The 7,711-nt window shown below is 37.8% G+C and overlaps 1 non-coding gene across 1 annotated transcript; it reads left to right on the forward strand.

The window, feature by feature from the left end:
- Nucleotides 1-5,939: 5,939 nt before the first annotated feature.
- Nucleotides 5,940-6,046, forward strand: LOC145161974 (small nucleolar RNA R71). The gene has a single exon (XR_013738828.1). It is a non-coding gene; the product is annotated as a small nucleolar RNA R71 (small nucleolar RNA).
- Nucleotides 6,047-7,711: the final 1,665 nt, after the last annotated feature.

Genomic DNA, 7,711 nt, shown 5'->3' on the forward strand with positions numbered 1-7,711 from the left:
TTTTAATTCAAGTATTAAGTTGATAATTCGAAACATTACATGAATGATGAGTGATTAATATGGTGCTTAGATAAAAGGTGTTTTTTATTTACTCTCAAAGTGTTGGGGCCATATAGGATTAGTATTATTCTTGTGTTTCACTTTGCATGTTTTGACTTCCCGAATAACTAAGTTATTCAAACCGTCCACAGTCAATCATACTTTGGAAGTAGGTATTGGGGAAAGGCTGTCATGAATGGGTCTGTAGTCTGTCTAGGTGGCTAGACTTAGCTGCAGTATTCATGAGTGCTCCTGGAATAATATTCGAGCATTGGATTAAACCCACGCTCATTTGAATCACTTCATGGATTTTATCACGAGTGAATCATGAGACGATAATATCTATATTATTCAAACCTAGAGATATGAGTTGTTGACTATGAGTTGGTTATACATTGATTGTACGAAAATGCATCAGTAACTTGATGTTATATAAAACATGCATTTGTGTATGATTCAACAAGTAGTTAGTACAAGCATATGAGTCGAAGTTTATCCATTCCTTTTACCTCATAAGGATAAAAGTGATATATGTGGGCCCCTCGATGATTTAGTGATGACACCCCTAAGTGCTTGGCAAAGCCTGGACTAATTTGATTTGTTCAATTAGTCAGTTGTCATAAATCGAAAATCGGGAAACAACAAATGGACAGAGAGAATGATTATAATCCATGTCACATTCCATATGATATCTAGAATGGAGGAATATATGATCACTTATCTAATGGACGCGTCATTGATTTGTTCAGAGTTCGACAGTGACTTTAAGAGCTACGATTGCTAGTCGGGTTATGAAGTCGTATTTGCAGTAATAGTTTTAGACTTATCCAAGTGGGAGACTGTTGGATTAGATGTTTAAGCCCATAACTATTATTGGTATGTACTTGACCCGAGAGTAGCATGATCCATTTGGGTTGCATATCATCAGGAAAATTTGTTAGGATGGACTCTTGAGAGAAGGTTATATATGATTTATTAATATATTATAAGTGCTAATATATTAATATGAAAACATATGGTTTTAATTAGTATTGATCAAGAATTAATTTAGAATTGATTTAGTGATCAAAAAGGAGACTAATTAAATCTATGGGGACTAATTATGTTAATTAGTTATATTTATGTGTGTTGGGCTTATGATCCATGTTGGACCAAGTTTATGTATGGATACATAAATAGTTGGGCTACATGAATCATAGATCATAAGACCCATGGGTATGGATTTGGGTTATATCCATGACCCTAGAAATCCCACATATAAATGCATACTTCATTGCCCAAAATAGATAAAAAGTGTATTCTTGGAGTTCATGGTGGTTTTGGGTGTATGGAGATTCTCTCTCAAGTTCCTCCTTTGTCCATGATGTGTTGTGATTCCACTTGAGGCTTCCACACTATTGGGGCTAAGCTCTTAAGGCTAGATACATCAAGACTTCAATCTCCACCATAAGATATGTTATCTTAACTAGATTCTTGTGTTGTATATGATAATTGTATGCTAGTTATAGGTTTAATATCTTGGAAACACCATTGCATGTATAATTAGTGAAAACATAGATCCAAGGTATTTAGGGTTGCATGAACACCTTAGGAGTGTTAGAATGCTCAAAATCCTTCAAAACTAAACATCTTCTTCATCATGATGTGCTCCACTAGTTCCGGCAACATCTCCTTGTCGTGTCCATAATTCTTCCCATGTTGGAATGTACGGTCATTGGGGAGGCATCGTAGGGGGTCGAACCAAATTCATATGTGTAAACATGGTTTCGAGAATTTGAGTGTTGTAAGTCACTCCCCTGCGAAGATTGTCCAAATACAAACCAACCTGGATTTCAAACGGGTCGGTCGGTATACCGCCCTCAAACGGTTGGGGTGGTGATTGTGGTCGTCCCCTCTCTCCTCGACCTCTCACATTCCTTCACCTTGGCCGAGGTTGTTCTTCCTGTTTCCCAATTTGTTGTTCTTCATCCTCCAGGGTTATCACATAAACTCCTCCCACATTCACTACAGCTCGCATGACGCCCAAAACTTGGATAGTTAAGTCACTATCCTGAAAGCACGTAAGATTGCTAATAAAAATTAGGAGTTAAGATGTCATAAGACCGGGCAAGTCGGGTAACTAGATATCCACCCGTGATGGGACTACCAGGTCTAGAATTAGTCGCCTTGCTACCAATAAATCACGCAAGCATATACGGAATGTCACAAAAAACACCGGGAGTGATTATGCTCCAAAATGAAACAAGTTTTAAAGAGGCACTTTATCTCCATGATTTTTGTGATTGATCGTGAAAGTAATGAGGCGATGCAGAAAACGGTACACGGGATTCCGAATTTTCCCCTCACATGCATTATTAGAATTGTACTCATGATTCGATATAGTCCTCCAAAACTGGGCATCAAAAATCCCGGAGGTGAAGTCTCGAACATACCCTTGCAAGAATAGAACAAAAAATGGTGAGATTGTCTCCTCCTCGGTATAGAGTCCCATGCGCCATGCGAATTCCCAAAGACTGCATTCGCGGTATACGCCTCCTAATCTAAAAGCAAGTGCCCGGTTGTAGGTGGGATCGACGGTTTTCTCCTCAAAACTCACGATGGCAAAGAACTCCACCGATAATTCCCGATAGACGGGTTCTTGAAGAGAAAATAGATTCCTCCACCCGTTGCAAGTAAATGGAAAGCCAATCCTTATAAACACTTTCGCCCAATGTCTTTCCAACTCCGCAACCATACCGACCCCACGTAACCACGCCCAATCCACAGTTGGAGCAACTACGAACTCACGGTTATATAACCATCCCAACCGGTTTTCATAATTATTCAACATTGCTCGAGAAAGATTTTGCGGAAACCGGCATAGCGGCTGAATACTCGCCACATCAATAGGGTCTTGCGCTTGAGGAACTGCCCTTCTAGGACCCATTTTTCCTGAAATGACTAATAAAAACGAAACAAGCCAAAGCAAGCAAGATATTAATTTATAAGGCAAAACAGGAAACTGGTTGCCCAGTTTCCACGTGGTGGGTTTCATCTCCACGTCATGGAGCTGGTTCGAGATGTGTTTCTGGAACGGTCCACCTATGGTCAAAATCATCCACAAATCTCACTTGGGGTTTGTTTATTTCATTAATCTATGGCCTTATATCACACATGCATTTGAAAATAACCATCTAATGGACCTAATTTTGGGTATTTTATCTCTAAAGAAACCCTAACTACCAATTGCATAAAATGTGAAGAAAACTATAAATCTTGTGGAAGTAAGTAACACTTACCAGATGACGTTTGAAGACAAAGGGTGCAAGAAATTTGGAAGAAAATGATAGAAAGTGGCAGAAAATCGATGGTGGGGTTGAGTTTCTTCGTCCGTGTGCGTAGTAAACAATTAAGGAAATGGTCAAAATGTGTAGTTTAAAACTGGTCCCCCATCCGTGTTTTTAAAGTCCACGTCGTGGATCTTAATTCCATGTCGTGGGCCTATACAGTGGGCCTTATTTTTATCGGGCTATTCCTTTTTCCACGAAGTGGGCTTTTAACCCACGACACGGAATTGAAAAAAAATTCACTTTTAATGTCTAATTTTAATATAAAAACCTTAATTTATTTACTATAAAATTTTTTAGAACCCCATACATGATTTGCACCAATTCCTTTAGTAATTAAAACAACTAGATGATTAATTATCCTACAACTCAACTAAAATGCAAAAATTAAACTAAGTTAAAAAACGAAAAGAAATTCAAACCAAGCTTGGGTTGCCTCTCGAGAAGCGCTTCTTTTTGTTGGAGTCTTGAGTCGGACTCCGTGCCACCTTACGTTGAATTAGTCAGAGTATTCATCACCAATTGCACCTTTTGCTCCTTCCATTTCCTTTTATATGCTTGGACTCTTCTATGATACGCCTTTTTGGAATTTTCTTTTTTACCCTTTACATCTCCTTCTTCGAGCTTTCATTTAACTCCTTTGTTTTCCACATGTTTAATTTGTTTATTTTTAAGCTCCACGGGCACCATCTTTTCATCCACAGTTGAACTCTTTTCCTCGGAAGTAACCTCGTCCTTGTCACTTGAAAAGTCTTCACTTTCCTCACTTACCCAAGAAGTTGGATTTTTATAAGCAATAACTTCAAACACACGTGGAACGGATGCTCTCGGCTTGGTGCGGTTGACTTGTCAAATCTTTTCTTCCATAAGCTTTTCTAATTCTTCAAGTTCATTTTCTTCATCGACATTGAAAACTTCATCTTGAACATCACTCCCTTTAAAGCCATCTTCTACTCCAAAATTAGCTTCATCATCTCTCACTCTCAAGGTAAGCTTGGATTCGCGAATATCAACCAAGGCTCTAGCAGTATTAAGTAGAGGGCGACCAAAGATAATTGGAAAATTCTGGTCTTCTTTCATGTCCATTATGACAAAATCAATTGGAAAAACGAATTTCCCAATTTTAACTAAAATATCTTCTATAATGCCTCTCGGATATGTCACTGAACGATTGGCCATCTGAATTGTCATTCTCGTAGCCTTCAACTTTGGAATATTAAGCTTTTGATAAAATGAGTAAGGCATTAGATTTATGCTATCCCCAGAATTAGCTAAAGCATAAGTCTTCAAATTATTCCCAAATTCACATGGAAGAGTGAGGCGTTCAGGATCTCCCATCTTCTTTGGTAACTCTCCCATAATTACTTTAGAACTCTACTCACTTAGAATTACCTTGGAATCCTTCTATAGCTGCTGGCGAGTAGTGATTAAATCTTGCAAAAACTTGGCATACTCGAGAACTTTAGATAACGAATCAATGAAAGGGGTATTTATTGGAATACCCTTCACTTGTTGCATAAATTTCAGATGCTCCTGCTCTAGTGGATGGATTTTGGCTCGGGAAAGAAACGGTAAAGGAGGACGATAAGTAGGAACATTATCCAAATTTCTCTGATCAGACCTATTCCCCGTCGTGGAAATTGGATCTCCACGTCGTGGTTTTAGTGTTTCAGCAAAAATTTCTCCTCGAGCTTCGACTTTTTCGGCTTTGGTTCGGACTGCTTCGGCTCCACTTCTAGTGCTTCTAAGAATTCAGAAATAGCATCTTCTTCGGTTTCAATGACCATTACATGTGATTGAGTCTTCTTGTCGGGAAATTTTGGAGATAATCTTTCATTAACCAAATTCGTTAGTTGACCAAGTTGGGCTTCAAGATTCTGGATCGATGCTTGATGATTTCTTAATAATGCTTGCTGGTCAATCATCATAGCCTGTTGATCTTTCATCATGGCTTGTTGATCCTTCATCATCAATCTTTGCTCTTTTATAGTTGCATCTGTCTCATCATGTCTTTTTTCTAAAGCCTCCATAAAACGAGTAAGCATGGTCTCTAAGTCAATTTTCTTTTCAGCTGGTTGTTGCTCTTTTTGGTAGAAGCCTCGGCCAGTCTGCCTATATTTCTCTTCTTTTTTCTTCTTTTATTCTTCATATGGCAACCACTCCTTCTTTGGTTTTCTCCAGTCTTCATCATATTTATCCCCACTCGAATAGCAAACTTGAGTGTGTTTGTTTCCATTATCATCCAAGTGGCAGTCCTTGGTCAAGTATGGACCATTGCATTTTTCACATCCAACTCTAATAGCATGAATTGACTGGTCCATCTTTGTCATTCTTCTGTCCATATTATTGAGCATGGTGAGTACAGTAGCAATGTCTTCATCACTTCCTCCCCCAATGTCTTTAACTCTATCATTCCTTGGATTGTGGTACTCACGAGAATGTTTTGCGAACCCTTCAATTAACTCTTTGATTTCACCTAAATTTTTCTTTGTAAGTGGTCCTTGAGACTTAAGGAGTTGCCTTGTCGTGACATTCACCCCATCATAAAAGATAGACACTTCTTGTTGTGTATTGAGGTCATTTTGAGGACAATTTCTTAGTAATCCTTTATAGCGTTCCCATGCCTCATAAAGCGGCTCACCCGGTTGTTGCTCAAAGTTAGCTATTACCTTCTTGAGTTTAGCTATCTTGGATGGTGGCCTGAATTGTTCTAAAAACTGTTCGCGCATCTGTGGCCAAGTAGTGATTGCACCAGGTGGTAGTGCCTTTAGCCAATCTTTTGCAGCTCCCTTAAAAGTGACCGGAAGCATCCTTAACAAGATTGTCTCTCTAGGAACATTCGGGACTTTGAAATAATCTGCAATGTCATTGACCTCATCTAAATGCTTGTAAGCATCCTCATAATCCTTCCCAGAAAATGATACATCCTTAAGTGTAGTTAGAATGTATCCTTTCAACTCAAATGTTGCAGTGGTGCGAATTGTAGGTTGTACTAAACCAGGACCAGCATCGTCTCTTATCCGCTTCTTGTATGCCCCCATGGACATATGTGCAATGTTTTTCATTTTGTTTTCTGGCTCGTCCTCAGGTTCGCTTTTCTCTAATTAGAATTCAGGTTCGGACTCGTATTCGGATTCTTGTGGACTAGGTATTTGATGAAGATCTTCAATTTTACTTTTGTCCTTCGAAGATGTACTTGACTCTCCCACGTTCTTTCCTTTCTTCTTTCCAAATACTGATTTAAGGTCTTTAAATGGTGAGCTCTTTGGTGGTTGGTCTTCTTTCACGTTTTTTCCGTCTTTTTGTGAAAGGCCGACTCTGGATCTTCAAGTGGTGGTACCTAAGGTTTGTTGGAACCTCTGGTCATGAACTACTGCAAAAATAAACAAAAATAAAAAAAATGTAAATCTGAACAAAACTAAAAATTAAAAATACTAAAAATACCTTCCTAACTGAACCCACGTCGTGGTCTCAGTTCTGAAACAAAAATTTATGCATAAAATTAACTTTTTGCAGGTTTTACACCACAAAAAGGATCGATTAACTTAAAGAAAATAAATTAACAATCAGATAAGTCGTTCCCTGACAACGGCGCCAAAAACTTGATGTGCACAAAAGTACCTACTAGTTTTAAATTTATAACATAACTAACTTAACTAACTAAAATGCACCTAGGCAGTGTACCTAGTCAAATTATAGAATAGTTTGGGCAAGTCGGGTGTCGATCACAGGGAACAGTTTTAATTAATTAATTTACCTACTATTAAATTAACCTAAAGTTCTAGCAAAGTAATGGTTTTTATCTAATTTCGCAAGTTTAGATAAACTTAAGTTCTTAAACACAATTCAATCAAGTAACAAAAACACTTCTGTTAGTTCGAATACACCTTCCCTCAATGGTTTAACTGTTAATTTTGACAATTCCCGTTGGTTACCAATTAAAATATTATTATCAATTCAATTCCAAATTTACTAATTTTAAAGTAATTCATGTAGAGTTATGCATAGTCACACATAATTTAATACATAATCAATAATTAGATAGGATTGGAGCTATGTAAGATTAATTTAACAAACACAATTATGTTCATAATATGAGTTCTCTATCACAGCCAAATTCAATAATTCAATTACTTATCTAAGATTGGTTCGATCTTAGCTCTAATAATCTGATGTTCACTAAATTACTAGGTAATCAAATTCATGCAGATTAATGTCTTCAGAACTTCCTCCCCCAATGCCTTTAACTCCATCATTCCTTGGATTGTGGTACTCACGAGAATGTTTTGCGAACCCTTCAATTAACTCTTTGATTTCACCTAGATTTTTCTTTGTAAGTGGTCCTT

Source organism: Lactuca virosa, chromosome 2 (genome assembly GCF_052849685.1).
Source record: "Lactuca virosa cultivar CGN04683 chromosome 2, Lactuca_virosa_CGN04683_v6, whole genome shotgun sequence".
Lineage (NCBI taxonomy): Eukaryota > Viridiplantae > Streptophyta > Magnoliopsida > Asterales > Asteraceae > Lactuca > Lactuca virosa.